The sequence below is a fragment of the Cervus canadensis genome, chromosome 18 (assembly GCF_019320065.1).
Source record: "Cervus canadensis isolate Bull #8, Minnesota chromosome 18, ASM1932006v1, whole genome shotgun sequence".
NCBI classification, from domain to species: Eukaryota; Metazoa; Chordata; class Mammalia; order Artiodactyla; family Cervidae; genus Cervus; species Cervus canadensis.
This window is the reverse complement of record NC_057403.1, coordinates 16,358,364-16,376,661: the sequence shown is the minus strand read 5'-3', so window position 1 is coordinate 16,376,661 and position 18,298 is coordinate 16,358,364. Positions and strand designations below refer to the sequence as shown.

Below are 18,298 nucleotides of genomic sequence, written 5' to 3'. Positions count from 1 at the left end.
CTCCTCGCTGCACAGTGATTAAAAGTCTGTGTATCTCTTCCCTGGATGGTGACTGAAAGTCTATCACCAGGTCCCAAGGAGTCCACTGAGTGGAATAGGCCCTGAGTGTTTTTTTTTTTTTTTAATTTAAATTTATTTCTTTTTGACTGAAGGACAATTGCTTTATAATATTGTGTTGATTTCTGTCATACCTCAGTATGAATCAGCCATAAGTATACATACGTCCCCTCCCCTTGAACCTCCCTCCCACCTCCCACCCCATCCCACCCCTATAGTTTGTCACAGAGCCCTGATTTGAGCAATTCCCACTGGCTATCTATTCTATATGTGGGAATGTATTTGTTTCCAAGCTACTTTCATTTGTCCCACCCTCTCTTCCCAGACTGTGTCCACAAGTCTGTTCTCTAAGTCTCCATTGCTGCCCTGCAAATAGGTTTCATCAGTACCATCTTCTAGATTCTATATATATGCATTAGTATACGATATTTGTTTTCCTTTTTCTGACTTATTTCACTCTGGCTACCTACTCCAGTATTCTGGCCTGGAGAATTCCATGGACTGTATAGTCCACGGGGTCACAAAGAGTCGGACACGACTGAGTGACTGAACCACCTTATTAGAACCGACTCAAATGTGTTCCTTTTTATGGCTGAGTAATATTCCATTGTATGTATGTACCACAACTTCTTTATCCATTTATCTGTCAGGGGACATTAAGGTTGCTTCCATGTCCTAGCTCTTGTAAATAGTGCTGCAATGAATATTGAGTTATATGTGTTTATTTTTTTTTCAATTATGGTTTTCTTTGGGTATATGCCCAGTACTGAGATTGAAATGGAGCAGGACTCTATGATCCTTGTGCCCACCCCCACCCCCCAATGCCTTCTGCCTGCCTTTTGCCTGTGGAAAACTTTAGTCAAAGAACAAGTTTAATCAGATAAATAAGAAATGCAGAAACAAAGGGAAACAGTCTAAGGAGACTAAATAATAGTAACGTAGTCATTAAGCATAGTCAAGGACCTTTAGTTCTTTCTCAAGGGCTCTAGATAATATTCTGAGCCATATCCTGTGGGCTGTCTTATAGATATGAAAACACCAGGTGGAGAGGTTCACTGCATGATGACCAGACTGTACCCAGGACTTGAGTTGGCACAATTTCGAGAACCGATCACAAAGAAATGGGAACAAACGGACCCTGGAACTGAAGATTAACTGTACCTAAAACATTCAAGATGATGCAGGTCAGACCACTGATGACCAATTTGAAGATGACTCTTAGAGATGACTGTACAGTTTCTGCATGTAACCCACACACACACTTTGTCTATAAAACTCTCACCCCTTGCTTGTCAGGTAGGGAGTCGGCCTTTCAACAGATGTCCACCACGCTACCACCCCCAGTTGCCAGCATCTGAAATAAAGCAAACTTGCCTTTCCACCAACCTGGCCTGTTTACTGGCTTTTGAGCGGCAAGCAGCCAGACTCCCCATGCGTACCTTTCGGTAACAAGATATGGAAAGGTCATATGGTAGGTTTATTCCTACTTTTTCAAAGAATCACCATACGGTCTTCGATCGTGGCTGCGTCAATCTACATTCCCACCAACAGTGTAAGAGGGTTCCCTTTTCCCCACACCCTCTGCAGCATTTATTGTGTGTAGAGATTTTGATGATGGCCTTTCTGACCAGTGTGAGGTGATACCTCATTGCAGTTTTTATTGGCATGTCTCTAATAATGAAAGAAGTTGAACATCTTTTCATGTGTTTGTTAGCCATCTATAGGTCTTCTCTGGAGAAATATCTGTTTAAGTCATCTGCTCACTTTTTGATTGGGTTGTTTGTTTTTCTGGTATTGAGTTGCATGAGTTGCTTGTATATTTTGGAAATTAATCCTTTGTCAGTTTTTCATTTGCTGTTATTTCCTCCCCAAGATGAAGGTTGTCTTTTCACCTTCTTTTCTTCGCTGTGCAAAAGCTTCTACGTTTAATTAGGCCCGACTTGTTTATTTTTGTTTTTATTTCCATGACTCTAAGAGGCATATCATAGAAGATCTTGCTGTGATTTATGTCAGAGAGTGTTCTGCCTGTGTTTTCCTCTAAGAGTTTTCAAGTTTCCAGTCTTACATTTAGGTCTTTAATCCATTTTGAGTTTCTCCTTGTGTATGGCATTAGGAAGTGTTCTAATTTCATTCTTTTACATGTAGCTGTAAACATTTCCCAGTTCCACTCATTGAAGAGACTATCTTTCCTTCATTGTCTAGTCTTGCCTCCTTTGTCAAATATAAAGTACCCATGGGTGCATGGGTTAATGTCTGGGCTTTCTATCGTATTCCGTTGGTCTATATTTCTGTTTTTGTGATAGGCACTGCGTGATTTTTCAGGGTAAAATTTAGTGATCAGGCCTTTTCAGGCCCTTCATTATTTCTGACGCCTGTGAATTTAACCTTCTTTCAATCAGGCCCTGTTAGTGATGGAAAAAATATTTGTCTAAAATTCCTATGGATGTGTTAGATTCTGCATTTAGGACTGAGACCAGGGCAAACACAGTCCATCTTGTCTTCCCCCACCCCAATTACTGTCCCCCTGGAGAGATGGGCAGTTTAATTGTAAGGAGAGAAAGGATGAACTGAGAAGACATGATGGGACTCCTTATACAGAGGAATCAGAGAATAACTCCAGGAAGAAATAACATTTCAGCTAAGCTGGGAAAAGAAAAATCTCTTACGATAAGCACGGGCCCTTGGTGCCCTCTGGGACTCTCCTCCCACCCCACTTCTGGTCTTACCACCAGGTCTTCACCTGTCAATCAGACCCCCAGGAGGGACAATTGTGATGTGCTCTGATGTTCCATCGGGACCCCGAGGAAGGGAAAGGAAAACAAGAAGATCCTGCCTGGTTAACCAGAGCATACTGAGACCATCCCATTTGATACACAGGTTTCTTTGTGGAGGAAAAAAAAATAAGACCACACCTGCAGAGAAAGTGTTTATTGATTGGACCCATGCACAGGGGGAACATGGTGGAGAGGTAGGGAAAGTATTTCACTTCTGTCACTCAGAGCTTCACCTTCACTTGAGAGTTCTTGATTTCTTCCACTGAAGTTTCATAGGCTTGATTGTATCCATGGCCATGGGTGGATGCACTGGACCATAACTGAACATAATTTTGGGATCAATGTTAATGAAGTCTGTTTTGTTTCCCAGTCAGCCCCACAGAGGGCAGAGATCTGTTTCTCCTTTGCTTTCTGTTCATCCCATCTTGACTCCTACTGTCTCATGCCTGCTCCTAAGACTGTTGGCCTCTCTACCCCTTTCTCACCTTCCCTCCATCTTCTCTTGCTACTGATCCTCCCCAGATACTCCCATTTGTCATCCTGTAACCTCTCTTCTGGACTCGCCTCTCCGCTTCTCTGGCATTTTGCCTTTGTCTCTTCCTCTGTTTCCATCTTTCCTTCCCCTTTTCCTCATCCTCATATCTGTATCGTTCTTCTCGTGAACCTCTGCTCCTCACTCTTTGCCCTGCATCTTTCTCCCTCATCCCCTCTCTCCCCCTGCCTCCTCCCTCCTTCTTACTCTGGCTTCTGACTCCACCTCTTTACCCAGCCCTTTCTCTTCCCTGCTCACCCCTGTTTCTACCCATCCTCCCTGGACACTCTTACCTCTTTTTACTGCTAGCAACGCTTCCAAACTCCATCCTGGTCATAGTTTGGAGAGAGTGAGCACCAATAGGTCGAAGTAACACTCCCAATTGTTATGCAACTGTCATATGACTTGCCTTCATAGATAAAGGGAAAGACACATTTGGCATAGTCTGAAAAAATAGAAGGGATAGGTGAAAACATTAATTGCAGGAGGATTATTTTTAGTGTTATCAGGAGAAAGTGGGGCTTCCCTGGTGGTGCAGTGGTTAAGAATGCCTTGCAATGCAAGAGACACTGGTTCCATCATGGTCCAGGAAGATTCCACACACCAAGGAGAAAATAAGCATGGATACCTCAACTACGGAACCCACAGGCTGCAAGGACTAAAGCCCCTGTGCCTAGAGCCTATGCTCCCCAAAAAGAGAAGCCACCACAACGAGAGACCCACACACCAGCAAAGAGTAGAACCTACTTGCTACAACTGGAAAAAACCTGGGCCCAGCAGCAAAGACTGAGTATAGCCCCCCACCCCCCCAAAAAAAGAGAGAAAGGGACAGGGATGGAACACAGAGGGTTGGATCAGGAGATGCCTGAGGCTTCCCTCTAGGAGACAATTATGGACTTTTCCCCTTCATCTGGGAAGCCAGGTGCTTCTCGTCTGAGGACAGGCTGCATGCTTACCTTTATTAGTGCAGAATTTCCATCTTCCTTTGTAGTCTGCATCAAGGGAACACCACGGGTATATGGCACCCTGGTATGTGCAGTCGAAATGCTTTTTGTTTCCATAGATGAATGGGAAAACACAATTATCATCTGAAAGAAGAAAGACATTGTTCACTTCCTTGGCACTTAGGGTTTCATGATGTCTGTGGTAACTCTGGCAAAATCTCCTTTCACTCCTGCCCATCACCCCCAAGCCTGCTCTGTACAGAGCCCCTGCTAAGCATGGGGGATGTCAAGGTCAATGTGGTGTGGTCCCTCCCTCGGGGACGAGGAAGGCTTCTCTAAATTTGGATAGTTCCTACTTTACTGTTTTTTTTTTTTTTTTTTTGATAGTGAAAAAAAAATTCATTTGGAAATATACACCTGCCTGTAAATACAAAGAAATACAAATTAAAAGTGACTAGTTGACATGTTAAAAGTATGTAAATTGTAAGGATTGGTGTACAAGTGTGACTTTGGACAGTTTCTACTTCAGCATGTAGCGCCAGCTCTGAAGCCTGGATTCTGGGTTCAGATTCCAGCCCTGCCATCTACACATTGTTCATGTTTGATGCTCTCCGGGGTCGCCCTCTTGGGGAATGTGCGTCTCTGCCTCCTCCCATGACTGAGAGGGTACTATTAGCTCCTGCCTGTAAAGTATCTCTGGAGAATCCCCATCACAGTTACCCTGCCGCACTTGTTGCACTAGATTGTCGTTTGTTGTCATTCTCTGCCGTTGTTGATTACCTTTGGTTTCTGCACCAGAAGCAGTGCCTTCCTTTACTTTAGGACGGATGAAGTAGCCGTCAGACAGCCGCCGATTTGGAAGAAAAGTGGGAGCAGGGGGATGGACGGAGGAGGAGCAGGAACAAAACAGAGTTAGGGTTAGGTGGGACGAATCGAGAGAGTACCACTGACATATCTACACCACCATGCATTAAACAGATAGCTAGTGGGAAGCTGTTACATAATGCAGGGAGCCTAGCCCAGCCCTCTGTGATTTCAACCTAGAGGAGTAGGATGGTGGGTGGGGTTGGAAGGAGTCTCAAGAGTGAGGGGATACACACACACACACACACACACACACATATAAACACTGTAAAGCACTTATTCTCCAATTAAAAATTTTTAAAAAACACAAAAAAATAACATCAACAACAACAAACAAACAAAGCAGGGCCATGACTAGAATATTATCTATAGTAGGACCTGCCTTGCATCTCTAACTTTTATTTTCTTTTATATTTTGAAGTCCTTGTTTACCTGAACAATATACTCGAAGACGAGGGAGCTAAGCAGAATAGGTGAGGGAGACCCTGACACGTTCTCACTGCTCCCCTATGAACATACATGAATTCAACCACAAAGTCAGGGTCTGCTGTAGTGCACTGTTCATTGGACCTGCCCTGAGACCACACTGTCGCTGTTACTGGCTTGGCCCAAAAGTTGGTTCTGGTTTTTCCATATGATGTTATGGCGAAACCGAGTGAACTTTTTTCTTGGCCTACCCAATATTTCAAACAGTCAACTCTACAAACATCAAAAGCTCTTCTTTCGAACAACATAACCAACCCTGAAGTAGATTGCCTGTGTCTGGGACGGTGCAATGGAGATGCAGGAATGAGGCAGCTCTCAAAAAGGCCTTTAGCTTTACTGCCAAACTCATCTGTGTTTCAATTTCATAGAGTTTCTTGAATCTTAAATAAAATGTGCAGCCCTTCATAACGTCTGTCCCTTGGGACGTACTCAAGAAATGGGAGATGATTTGTCACTGCTCTTATTAGTATCATGACCTTAATTATCAGTCCATGTCTAGGGCAGGGTCTTCCTCACCAATTCTAGCCCATCTCTCCTCTCTCACCTCCATTCACAGGGTCCAGTTGTAGAAACAAAGACACGCCAGCCCAAAGCAGAAAGAGCTCCAAACGCAGTGCCATGGTAGCTTGCTCTCCTGTGGCTGACCAAGTCATTTTGCTTCTTAAATAACTGGTGACCCCAACATCCCTTCAACCTGATAGGAATCAACCTCACCTGGTCAATGCTTGATCATTCCTCAACCTAAGAGCATGCTGTTCAAGTTTATCTCTCAGATGGAAAGTACAGGACATTGGCTGGCAGTTTAATGTTTCCAAGCCTCTGGTTTGAAATGCATTTAAAAGGAGACCTAGGGCTTTGAATTCTGCTTCAGGGGAACGGGTTTGATCCCTGGTTGGGGAACTAAGATCCTGCAAGCTGCGTGGTGTGGCCGAAATAAAAGACACTAGTGACCTCCCAGTTGTAAAAAGACCACTGATAGTCCATGGTTTAGGGTTAGGCAAAATATCTGTTTGATATGCCTAATCAACCACTTAAAATAACAGGGTTCTATGTGACTCTGTTAATACGTTTGAACATCTGGGGAGAAACTAAGGAATATAATGACCTTGGTTGGTTGCTCCTAATGTCATCAGACAAAATGGTGAAAGAAAAAGGTGAGCTCAGGCACTCAAACTTTTAGCCCAACTGCTGCCTTAATGACTTAAGAGTTTCTTGACCCCTTTCTCCTAGAGCTGCTGGGCTGAAATTGCTGGAAATCAAACATAGAACTTCGTCCTGCCATTGGCCAATTTGCCAACTTGATTGCAAGGCATGTTGAACCCGTAGTCACTCAAGTTGTCTTCTGGTTTTCTTTTTTTGCCTATTTTGGCTGCGTCTTGTGATACAGGGGTTCTTAGTTCTACAACCAGGGGTGGAACCCAAGCCCCTTGTAGTGGAAGCTCAGAGTCTTAACCACTGGCCCACTAGGGAAGTCCTTGTCTACTGTTTTTGTTAGCATATAGTATTTATGATATAAGCTTATTTTTTATTAAATAATTTTTATTTCAGTATAGTTACTTTGGGCTTCCCTGGTGGCTCAGTGGTAAAGAATCTACCTGCCAGTGCAGGAGACACAAATAGATCCCAGGGTCAGGAAGATCCCCTGGAGAAGGAAATGGCAACCCACTCCAATATTCTCTCCTGGGAAATCCCAGGTGCAAAGGAGCCTGGTGGGCTACAGTCCATGGGGTCACAAAAGCGCCTGTTACGGCTTACTGACTAAACAACAGCATCATAGCTGCTTTACAATGTTGTATTAGCGTCTACTACATAGCAAAATGAGTCAGTCATACATATACATATATCCCCTTCTTTTTCGATTTCCCTCCCATTATTTCCTGTGTACTGTCAGGATTTCCAAGTGTCTCATTGGTAAAGGATCTTCTTGCCAATACAGGAGACCCACGAGAGGCAGGAGATAAGGGTTCAGTCCCTGGGTCAGGAAGATCCCCTGGAGAAAGGAATGGCAACCCCCTCTAGTATTCTTGCCTGGAGAATCCCATGGACAGAGGAGCCTGGCAGGTTACAGTCCGTGGGGTCGCAAAGAGTTAGACACAACTGAGTGACTAACTTTCACTCATTCACTCAGACAAATATCATATGATATCACTCACATTTGGAATCTATTTTTTTTTTAAAAAGATATAAACGAACTTATTTACAAAACAGAAGCAGACTGTATAGAGTTTGAAAACAAATGGTTACCAAAGGGGAAACGTGGTGGCTGGGAGGGATAAATCAGGAGCTTGGGATGAGCACATACATCCTACTCTATATAAGATAGACAACCCATGAGGACCTACTGTATAGCACAGGGAACTCTACCTAATACTCTGTGATAACCTATATGAGAAAAGAATCTAAAAGAGAGTTAGCACATGTATATGCATAACTAAATAGCTTTGCTATACACCTGAAGCCAACACAACAGGGTGTGTGCTCACTCAATTGTGTCCAACTCTTTGCTGCCCTATGGGTTTTAGCCCACCTGGCTCCTCTGTCCATGGGGATTCTCCAGGCAAGGATACTGGAGTGGGGTGCCATGCCCTCCTCCAGGGGATCTTCCAGACCTGGGGATCGAAATCACATCTGCCTGCATCTCCTTCATTGCAGGTGGATTCTTTACCCACTGAGCCACCTGGGAAGCCCACACAACATGGTAAAACAACAATGCTCCATAAAATATTAAATATTAAAATATTAAATAAATAAAGGATTTGTTCTTTCCTGACCTATCTGAAATGTTATTTCTTTCTGGAAATATATTGGGACTCCTCAGTATGAGGATCACTGGTCAGGTCCTGCCAGTTTTCTCACTTCCTTCTTGCAGTTAAATTGTCCCCTTCCCCAGCGGACTGTAATCTTTGGAAGAACATCAGATGGATTGGGCTCTCTGCCCTGGCATCATTCTTAAATGTAGAACCTGGCACAAATTTGGTCCCCTGATGTTTTTCAAAGGGCATGTTGCCCTTTAGAGAAATCAGATATTCTGGAAAGCAATATATGAGTTAGTAGCTGAACTTGAATGAGACAAAGTTAAATTCACAAGTGTCAGAAATAATGAAGGACCTGGAAGCCAGAGCCTAATCTTTGAGTGTAATAGAGGCTATGGGAGCTGGTGATGACCTTTAAGTCACCATTCAGGTGTGGTTACCATTCTTGGCTTCTGTGATGTGGAGATTGATAACTAGACTAAAACTAAAAACCTGGAGAAGAGAACGGCAACCCACTCCAGTATTCTAGCCTGGAAGATCCCGTGGACAGAGGAGCCTGGTGGACTACAGTTCATAGGGTTGCAGAGTCAGACACAACTGAAGCAACTTAGCGCACACAAAACTAAAAACTGTGTGATATTAAGGGCTATCCAGTTAAGGAACCTAGAAAACCTTCACCTGTGGTTCCAGAAAAGCAGGAAAGAAATTTTCATTTTTGTCACTCTAAACGGATTACAAAGAAACATTTATTTAGGGACCTGCCTGGCAGTCCAGTTGTTAAGACTCTGAAGTTCCATCCCTGGTTGGGGGAACTAAGATCCCGCATGCTAGCCACTGTGTGGCCAAAAAAAAAAAGAAGAAATATTTCTTTAAGGAAATACACTGAATATCAGTAGAACAGCAAAAGTCTGTGAGATTTGGAATGATGCTCCGCATGTACCTCCAGCTTTGGGTGATGAAAGGAACTTTAACTGGGTGTAGCAAAAAAGACAGGTTCCTGGGCTTCCCCACTGGTCCCATGGTTAAGAATCCACCTTGCAATGCAAGGGACATCAGTTCGATCCTTGGTTCAGGAAGATCCCACACACCTCGGAGCAGCTGAACCCACACACTGCGAGTACCGAGCCCATGGGCCACAGTTACTGAAGCCGTCGCACCACAGAGCCCTCTCTGTGACAAGAGTAGCCACAACAATGAGAAGACTTCAAGCAGCCCTGGAGAGTAGTCCCTGCTTGCCACAACTAGAAAAAGCCCTCACTCAACAAGGAAGACCCTTAAAAACTAAAAAAAAAATTAAAAATTAAAAAATAAAAGCCGGATTCCCTCATCCCCCTTCTCCAGCCAACGACTATATAGCATCATTGTCAGTGGGGCAGGCTTCCAGCTTTACTCACCCTGGTCAATTCCCTGTCGCAGATGGATAGAGGGAAGGCAAGTGCAATCGAGAGGCTAGGGACTGTCTCCTCCAACCCAACTTCAGTCATGGGGCCGAGGCTCCATTCAGCAACAGCAAGCTGAGAATACGGGGGTCTCCATCAGCCTCACTCCAGCCTGCTTGTAGTGAAGATTTTCCACACCGGAAGAAGCATGCCAAGAAGACCAGAGGCTACCACCCCTGCCAAGTGTCCTGTTAATAATAATAATCATAAAGCAGGAGTGGCATTCTGAGAAAGTCTCTCCACTGTCCTTGCCTCCAGCTCCCAAACTGTGGCTCAGAGATACAGATAAGAACAGAGAGCTTAAAGGTTTTTCCCACAGAAAGTGACTTTATTTGGAACAGAAAGGGAGGTGGGGTTGGGGGGGGGGTAGTTCATGACTAAGGACACTCCGCAAACAATGGAGATCAAAAATAAGTTTTTGATGAGGGCCATTTTTAAAGTCTATTGAACTTGTTACAATATTGCTTCTATTTTATGTTTTGGAATATTGCTTCTGTTTTATGTTTTAGTAGGGTTTTTTTTTTTTTTTTGGCTGTGAGGTATGTGGGATCTTAGTTCCCTGACCAGGGATCAAATCTGCATACCCTGCAGTGGAAGGTAAAGTTTTAACTGGATTGCCAGGGATATCCCCGACAATGGGGATTTTGGTGGTATGCAATGAAGAGGAGACTAGTAGCCTACCATGTCAACAAATTAAACCCTAGGTTCCCTGTCTAACAAAAGAGAACTAGGGAAAGAGATAACTAATAGGAGTCCTCCGGGGGTCAGGACAAATTCAAAGCTTGGCCTCAGAAATGACCCTTGACTGAATTTAATAGAATCTGAATGTAAAGCAATTTATATCCCAGGCACTGTCAAAAACAATAGGATAGGTGCTTTCCTGGTGGTCCAATGGTTAAGAATCCACCTGCCAATGCAGGGGACGTGGGTTCCATCCCTGGTCCAGGAAGATTTCACATGCTGTGGGGCAACTAAGCTCATGGGCCATAACTACTGAGCCCTGGGGCCTGTACCCTGCAGCAGGGGAGGCCACAGCAATGAGAAACCTGTGCACGACAACAAGGGAGCAGCCCCTGCTCACCGCAACTAGGCAGGAGCCTGTGCATGGCAACAAAGGCCCACTGCAGCCAAAAATAAATTAAAATTTTTTTTTTAAAAAACCAGTAGAGTAATCAGCCAGAAACTAGTGGAACCTAACAGCTGGGTGTGATAACCAGAGAGATCGGGGGAAAGACAGACAGACGGCTTTGCTAGAACCACTGTCTTTCCAGGGAGACTGTGTGTATGCCCAAAGGAGGTGCCCTGGGAGGAATAACATCAGAGGCTCTCTGCAGAGAAAATAGACATCACCGAAATAGTCTAGCCAAGTCACTGAACAAACAAAAAAACAAGCAAAGAACAACAAAAGGAAGCCTTGTTGTTTATTATTATTGCTGGTTATAATCAGTATCCAGAGTAGGGAACAATATATTATATAAAATGTTCAGGTTTCAATAAAAATATTGGACACTTACAATGATACAAGAAAGTATGACTCTTATACAAAGTTACAGGTTACAAAATAAATTTAAAAATCAATTGTATTTCGATACACTGGCAATGAATACTCTAAAAACAAAACTAATAAAAACAAAAAAAAAAAACAATAAAACCCTTGTCCAGCTGCTAAAGAAGCACAAGAGTTATTTTTAAAAAATCAGGAAATATTGTTGAAAGAAATTAAGAAAGGCCTACACAAATGGGAAGATCCCATGTTCATGGACTGGAAGACCTGAAATATTGTTAAGATGGCTCTTGCCCTTGTGCTTAGTGGCTCAGCTGTGTCCAACTCTTTGTGACCTCAGGGAGGGACTGTAGCCCACCAGGCTCCTCTGTCCCATGGGATTTCCCAAGCAAGAATGCTGGATTGGGTTGCCATTTTCTTCTCCAGGGGATCTTCCTGATCCAGTGATTGAACCTGCATCTCCTGCATTGCAGGTGGATTCTTTACTGTCTGAGCCACCAGGGAAGGCCGTTAAGACGGCAAAACCCCCAAACTGATCCAGAGATTCAACTCAGTCCTTATCAAAACTCCAGCTTTCTTCTTATTCTAAAATTTGTACGGAAACTCAAGGGACTCAATAATCTAAACAGTCTTTTTTTTTAAGATTTATGGTTTAAAATCATTAAAAAAAAATTTTTTTTAACTTTGGCCATACCATACAGCTGTTGGGGTCTCTGTCCCCTGACCAAGGGTTAAATCTGGGCCATGGCAGTGAAAGCCCAGAATCCTAACCACTGGTCACCAGAGAACTGCCTGAACTAGTTAATTTATACGTGATATTTTGCTACAAAATAATTTTCTTACTTTAAAAAATATATATAGTGCAAATTTAATGTGTTGCACACCTAAAGATTATGTCTGCCACATTTTGTTTATCTGTTCCCCTAGTCATGGATATTTGAGTTGCCTCTGACCCCGTACAAAAATGCCCAGAGGGATTATACAAATTGTAGTTCTAAAGTTTTTCGTGTAGAGCAAGAAACAGATAAATTGCCCAGTAAATGATTTTTGTCTTCATTAACATTAAACAATAATAAAAGAATCTGAACAACTAATTTTGCAACCCCTGATCAAAACTCACCTCCCACTCTGACATCACTGCCCTAAACGAGGATGTGCCCACCTGGCTACTAAAACATCATCACAAAATAGAGGAATTTTCAAATTCTTACCTTTCTGCAGTGCTCATCCTTCTCAGACTTCTGCCTCTCTTCTTGTCTACTCTCTAGAACTTACTGCCTTTTTTTTTTTCCCCCTCGTTAGCATCAAGTTTCCGGAGAAGGCAATGGCACCCCACTCCAGTACTCTTGCCTGGAAAATCCCATGGACAGATGAGCCTGGTAGGCTGCAGTCCATGAGGTCGCCAAGAGTCGGACATGACTGAGCGACTTTACTTTCACTTTTCACTTTCATGCATTGGAGAAGGAAATGGCAACCCACTCCAGTATTCTTGCCTGGAGAATTCCAGGGATGGGGGAGCCTGGTGGCTGCCGTCTATGGGGTCGCACAGAGTCGGACACGACTGAAGTGATTTAGCAGCAGCATCAAGTTTCAGATAATCAGCGGCAGTTGGTGGTGGCTAGTTTTGTTGTTTCTTTCTTTTTTTAAAAGATTTCTTTGGAGAGGGTTATTGGAGGAATAAGGAGTTTAGGGCTTTATTATTTAGCCTTTGCATTTTATTTATTTATTCATTTATGTCTGCACTGTGTCTTCATTGCTTTGAGTGGGCTTTCTCTACTTGTAGTGAGCTGGGGCTACTCTTCATTGCAGTGTGTGGGCTCTATATGCCAGCTCAGTACTTGTATCTTACAGGTTTAGCTGCCCCAGAGCATGTGGGATCTTTCTAGACCAGGAATTGAACCCATGTCCCCTGCATTGGCAGACAGATTCTTAACCACTGGACCACCAGTGAAGTCCCTAGTTTTGTTGTTCGAGAGGTATGTGTGTGCATGTATAGCAGAAGTTTGAAAGTGAAAAGTGAAAGTGTTAGTCAGTCATGTCTAACTCTTTGCGACTCCATGGACTGTAGTCCACCAGCCTCCTCTGTCTGTGGAATTCTCCAAGCAAGAATACTGGAGTGGGAAGCCATTCCCTTCTCCAGGGGAATCTTCCTGACCCAGGAATTAAATCCTGTATTGCAGGCAGATTCTTTACCATCTGAGTCACCAAGGAAGCCCCAACAGCAGAAGTTTGGTTCACTTCAATAAGCAGTTCTGAAAGACCCATAACATCAAGTTGCCAGTCACATTTTATGGATGCTAATAAGTCGTAAAGCTGTCGGAAACAATACCTGTCCCTGAAGTGTTGTTATCTTGTCTGGGGAGGTTATACATTGTGTGGGAACAGTATGATATTGAAGGGAAGCTAGCAGGTACGCCAGGGCTCTGCGGAGGGAGATCAGTGCCTGTGAAGTCAAGAAAGATCTGCTGGAGTTGCAGTGAGGCATCTAGTGGGACCCTCCAGGGTGGGTAAGTGGGAACAGGTGATGGAATTTCAGAGAGGAAAGGACATGAATATAGCCCTGGAGGGAGCAATGAGTATCTTGGAGGCTGAATTTGGGTAGGTGAAGTACCCATATGGCAGGGTTATATTTTGCTATCACTTTTATCTGCCCACATTCCCATTCTTTTTTTTTTTTTTTTTTTTTCATATTTTTGGCTGCATGAGGTCTTCATTGTTGCGCACAGGCTTTCTCTAGTTGCGGTGCCTGAGCTTCTCATTGTGGTAGCTCTCTTGTTACAGAGTACAGGCTCTAGGGCATGTGGGGTCAGTAGTTTCCTTCCGCCCGCCCGGGCTTAGTTGCCCCGCAGCATGTGGGATCTTCCGAGAACAAGGATGGAACCAGTGTCCCCTGCGCTGTGAGATGAACTCTTAACCACTGGACCAAGGGGAAGCCCTCCATTCTTTATACTGCTTCTCTTGCCCCTTCTCCTCCAGTCAGTCAGTAGGCCTATTACCCTAGAAATGCAAAGAACCAAAAATACCTTTATGTTGAGCCTTGAAGTTTCAAAATAGATCATGTAAATTGAAATGGAAGTCGATGTAATTCCAAAGGCCTAACTTTTGCTTATTAGACATGGAATTTTTAAGTTGCAGTGTAAGAATGAAGGCTTTATGGCATGATTGGTTTTCGTTTGTTTGTTTGTTTGTTTGTTTTTAAGCTATCCATCTTATGAATTTCAGTTTCTTGGTCAGGGATTGAACCTGGGCCCTAGTGTTTGTTGGCAGTCGAAATCTTGGCTTTCTCTGCCCACCAAAGAGAAATAAAAATACAGAGATAGAGTTGAAAAAAATAGGTGGCTTTAATTCTCAGCTGGCGGAGGGGGAACACTAGGCTCATGCCTCAAGAACTGTGCCCACCCCACCATGAGGAGTCTAGGGGCTTATACAAGATGAGGGCTCGGAATCAGGGGTCAGTGATGAGGATCAAAGGTGTTAGGATCTTGTCTTCTTCCTCTTGTGTTGTTTCATAATAGTCATAGGCTGGCATCAGGTAGCCTCTGGCAGTCTGGTGACCCAGTAGTTGGGTCCATTGTCTTCTCTGTATTGTTACAGAGGCCTTCTTTCTGATATGTAAGAAGAGAAAAACTACAAGGGTTGGTTTGCAGAGAGTGGTAAGCACCAGATACAGGATGTAATTAGCATAGAATCAAAGGATAGTACGTGTGAAATGTAGCTCATGCAGAATTAGGGGTCAGAAAAGAAAATTTAGTTGCAGACTACAAATAAGAAAGTGAAAGTGAAGTCGCTCAGTCCGGTCCACTCTTTGGGACCCCATGGACTGTAGCCCACCAGGCTACTCTGTCCATGGGATTCTCCAGGCAAGAATACTGGAGTGGGTTGCCATTTCCTTCTCCAGGAGATCTTCCTGACCCAGGGATTGAACCCAGGTCTCCCACATTGTAGGCAAACGCTTTACCATCTGAGCCACCAGGGAAACCATACAAATAAGAAACAAAGTAAAAACGTCCCTGGTGGCTCAGATGGTAAAAAATTTGCCTGCAGTGTAGGAGATCCAGGTTCAATCCCTGGGCCAGGAGGATCCCCTGGAGAGGGGAACGGCTACCCACTCCAGTATTCTTGCTTGGAGAATTCTATGGACAGAAAAGCCTGGCAGGCTATAATCCATGCGGGTTCCAAAGAGTCAGACACGACTGAACTACTAACATTTTCACTTTCAAAGTAAAAACTAGGAATGTTCAGGCCTGTTCACTGTTCTGTTTATCTTCTTTGTTCTCAGAAAAGGGAAAGAAAAACTCATTCCTCTTTTTTCCTTTTCACTGCCAACTAGGCCCTCAGCAGTGAGAGGGCCAAGTCCCCAACCACTGGACTGGCAGGGAATGCTTATGGGATGATTGCTGAAAAACAAAAAATAGAAATGAGAAGAATGTATGCTAGTGGCCTGTGTGTGGTGGGTAATAAATTCCAGGGTCTAGGTCCCATCTCTTTCCCAAGGACCTTAGGAAAAAGCAAGTCTCTATGAAATTATCTTTTCTCCAGAACTTGGAGGAATTTCATTAATTGTATGGGATTCCTAGGCTGCTTCAGATTCCTGGAGGACCTCAGTGGGATTTGAGAGCAGTTGGAAGAGGCTCCAAAGTGGTTAAGAGGGATGGCAGAGCTCACAGGGCCTGCATGGAACCCATGAACACCAGACCAGATCGAAGGTTTCCCAGTGGAAGCCAGCAGGAATGGAAGCTGAGAACCAGACATCAGTAAGAACTTGAACTTCAGCAGCGTGAGGGGTGAAAACTAGACAGTCACCTCCTTCCCACCAGCACTACTGCAAAGCTGTGGGTAAAGAGAGTGGAAAGGAAAAGAAGCCCTAAATTGATTTATTAGATCTGAAATGACGCTTCCCCAATGACTCAGGCGGTAAAGAATCTGCCTGCAATTCAAGAGACCTAGGTTCAATCCCTGGTTCGGGAAGATGCCCTGGAGAAGGGAATGGCAACCCCCTCCAATATTCTTGCCTGAGAGAACACATGGACAGAGGAGCCTGGCAGACTACAGTCCATGAGGTTGCAGAGTCAGACACGACTGAATGACTAAGCATGAGCAGGGGATCTGAAATGACTGAGAAAACTCTGGCTGCATTTGTAACAATTTATTCAAACAGGTTAAGTTTCTTCTTCTTTTTTAATAATTACTTGGCCCTGCTGGGTCTTAGTTGCAGCATAAGAACTCTTGATTGTGGCATGTGAGATCTAGTTCCCTGACCAGAGATTAAACTGGGCTCCCTGCACTGGAAGCACAGTCTTAGCCACTGGATCACCAGGGAAGTCTCAAACTGATTAGGTTTAACCTACCACTAGGTAGAATGGGGGACTGTTATAAACAAAAGTATCATAAAAATAAATCATACATTTGAATAGCTTATATATTTACATTCAAAAATTAGAAAGTTTGCATGCTTGAGTTTTTGGCCCGAGAAATTTGTTCATGCCATGTCAAGCTTATTAGCATATGGTAATTTTTAAAATACCAAGACAATTCACAGGCCAAATTTTTTTAAATGGTGGCTCTTCTGCATTCACTCAGGAATGTCTTCTGCAACTGTGTTCAGTGCCATTAAGAAACCAGTGTCAGATTTCAATCATGGTGGCTTCCATTTCTGGCTACCCCTTCAGGGCTGTGTGTTTCCACAGCGCCAGCAGCTATGCTGACAACCTGCAACTCTCTTCTTCCATTGCTCTCAGGAAGGATTTTTGCTGGGAGAGGTAAGGCAAGAGGAAACCTTCAGCATCAGTGACTCCCAAATCAGCAACACGGAATTTCTGCAAGTAATTGAAATCCATAACCATCAGCCTTGTTCAAGACTTTTTAGTTTTTATGACTATGCAAGCAAAGTTAATGAAGAGAACTTGGACAGGATTCTTAAAGATCGAAGAATGAAAGTTATTGGGTGGTACCGATTCCAGTGAAACACGCAGCAGCAGATGTCATACAGACAGCAAGTGACCCATAAGCAGCTCACCCGCATCCTCGGGGCGGCCTACCTTGTCTTCCTCCCCTTCAGCTTCATCGCCACACCAACAATTCCACTCATGCTTTAGAATATGTTCTCTTTAGATAGAAGGTATAAAGGCTATCCCTCACTATCCCCAATCTAGGCAATACTAGCCAACAAGAGTATAAGGTGTCTTCAGTGGCAAATAGTCTCAGAATTATGCCAAAGTTATTAAAGAACATGGTACTGACTTTTTGACTAATGAAAGCCATCAGGACGATTTATCAGGTTTATAGTGCACTTCAGGAGAAAGTGTAGGCAGTGTGTGCAGCCGTAGAAAAGAGAGAGCGAGTTGTTGAATCTTGTCAGGCAGAAGTGAACCAATTAAGAAGACAGACCACTCAGAAGAAAAATGAAAAGGAACAAGAAAGATGATTGCAGCAGGCAACGGTAAGCAGATAGATGCCATCTGAAAGTGTGGACCCCACCTTCAACCCTCAGATGCGCTATCCAGGGTTCACAGCAGAAGGTCAAAGTACACCTGGAGATGCAGAGGCCTCAGACCCGCCTCCACCTAATTCTGATCTTCACCCAAATAACCAAGAAAGTACTCTGAGTCATTCTCACATGGAAACTAGCATCTTTATGCCTCGACCTCAAGCCATGGACTCCTCCAGTTATGCCTCCACCAGTGCTGGACTGAAATATCCTGAAAGTGGAGCAGACCCCCTCCTTCCCACAGAGCAGCTGCAGACAGGGCTGAGTAATCAGACGACAGTGATTGTGAAAATTTGATTGACCCTACAGAGTCCTCTAATAGCGAATACTCACATTCAAGGGATTCTTGACCCATGACACATCCTCACGAGGGCTCCAGGAATGCTCAGACCTCCCAGATTTAACTGAACACAAGAAACTCTCCAGTTAGCCCTGTTTCTCTTAACTGCTAATTGAGA

The 18,298-nt window shown here is 43.9% G+C and overlaps 1 long non-coding RNA gene and 1 pseudogene across 2 annotated transcripts; one reads left to right on the top strand and one right to left on the bottom strand.

The window, feature by feature from the left end:
• Positions 1-2,980: 2,980 nt before the first annotated feature.
• On the bottom strand, positions 2,981-12,743 carry LOC122421108. Of its 2 annotated transcripts, XR_006263444.1 has the most exons (6): positions 12,565-12,743; positions 9,805-10,037; positions 5,088-5,123; positions 4,320-4,451; positions 3,657-3,808; positions 2,981-3,151 (listed from the first exon to the last, which is right to left on the bottom strand). It is a non-coding gene; the product is annotated as an uncharacterized LOC122421108 (long non-coding RNA). The 2 variants fall into 2 exon arrangements; XR_006263445.1 differs by lacking the exon at positions 9,805-10,037.
• A 4,247-nt stretch (positions 12,744-16,990) lies between these two features.
• LOC122421582 lies at positions 16,991-18,244 on the top strand (annotated as a pseudogene).
• The last annotated feature ends 54 nt before the right edge of the window (positions 18,245-18,298 follow it).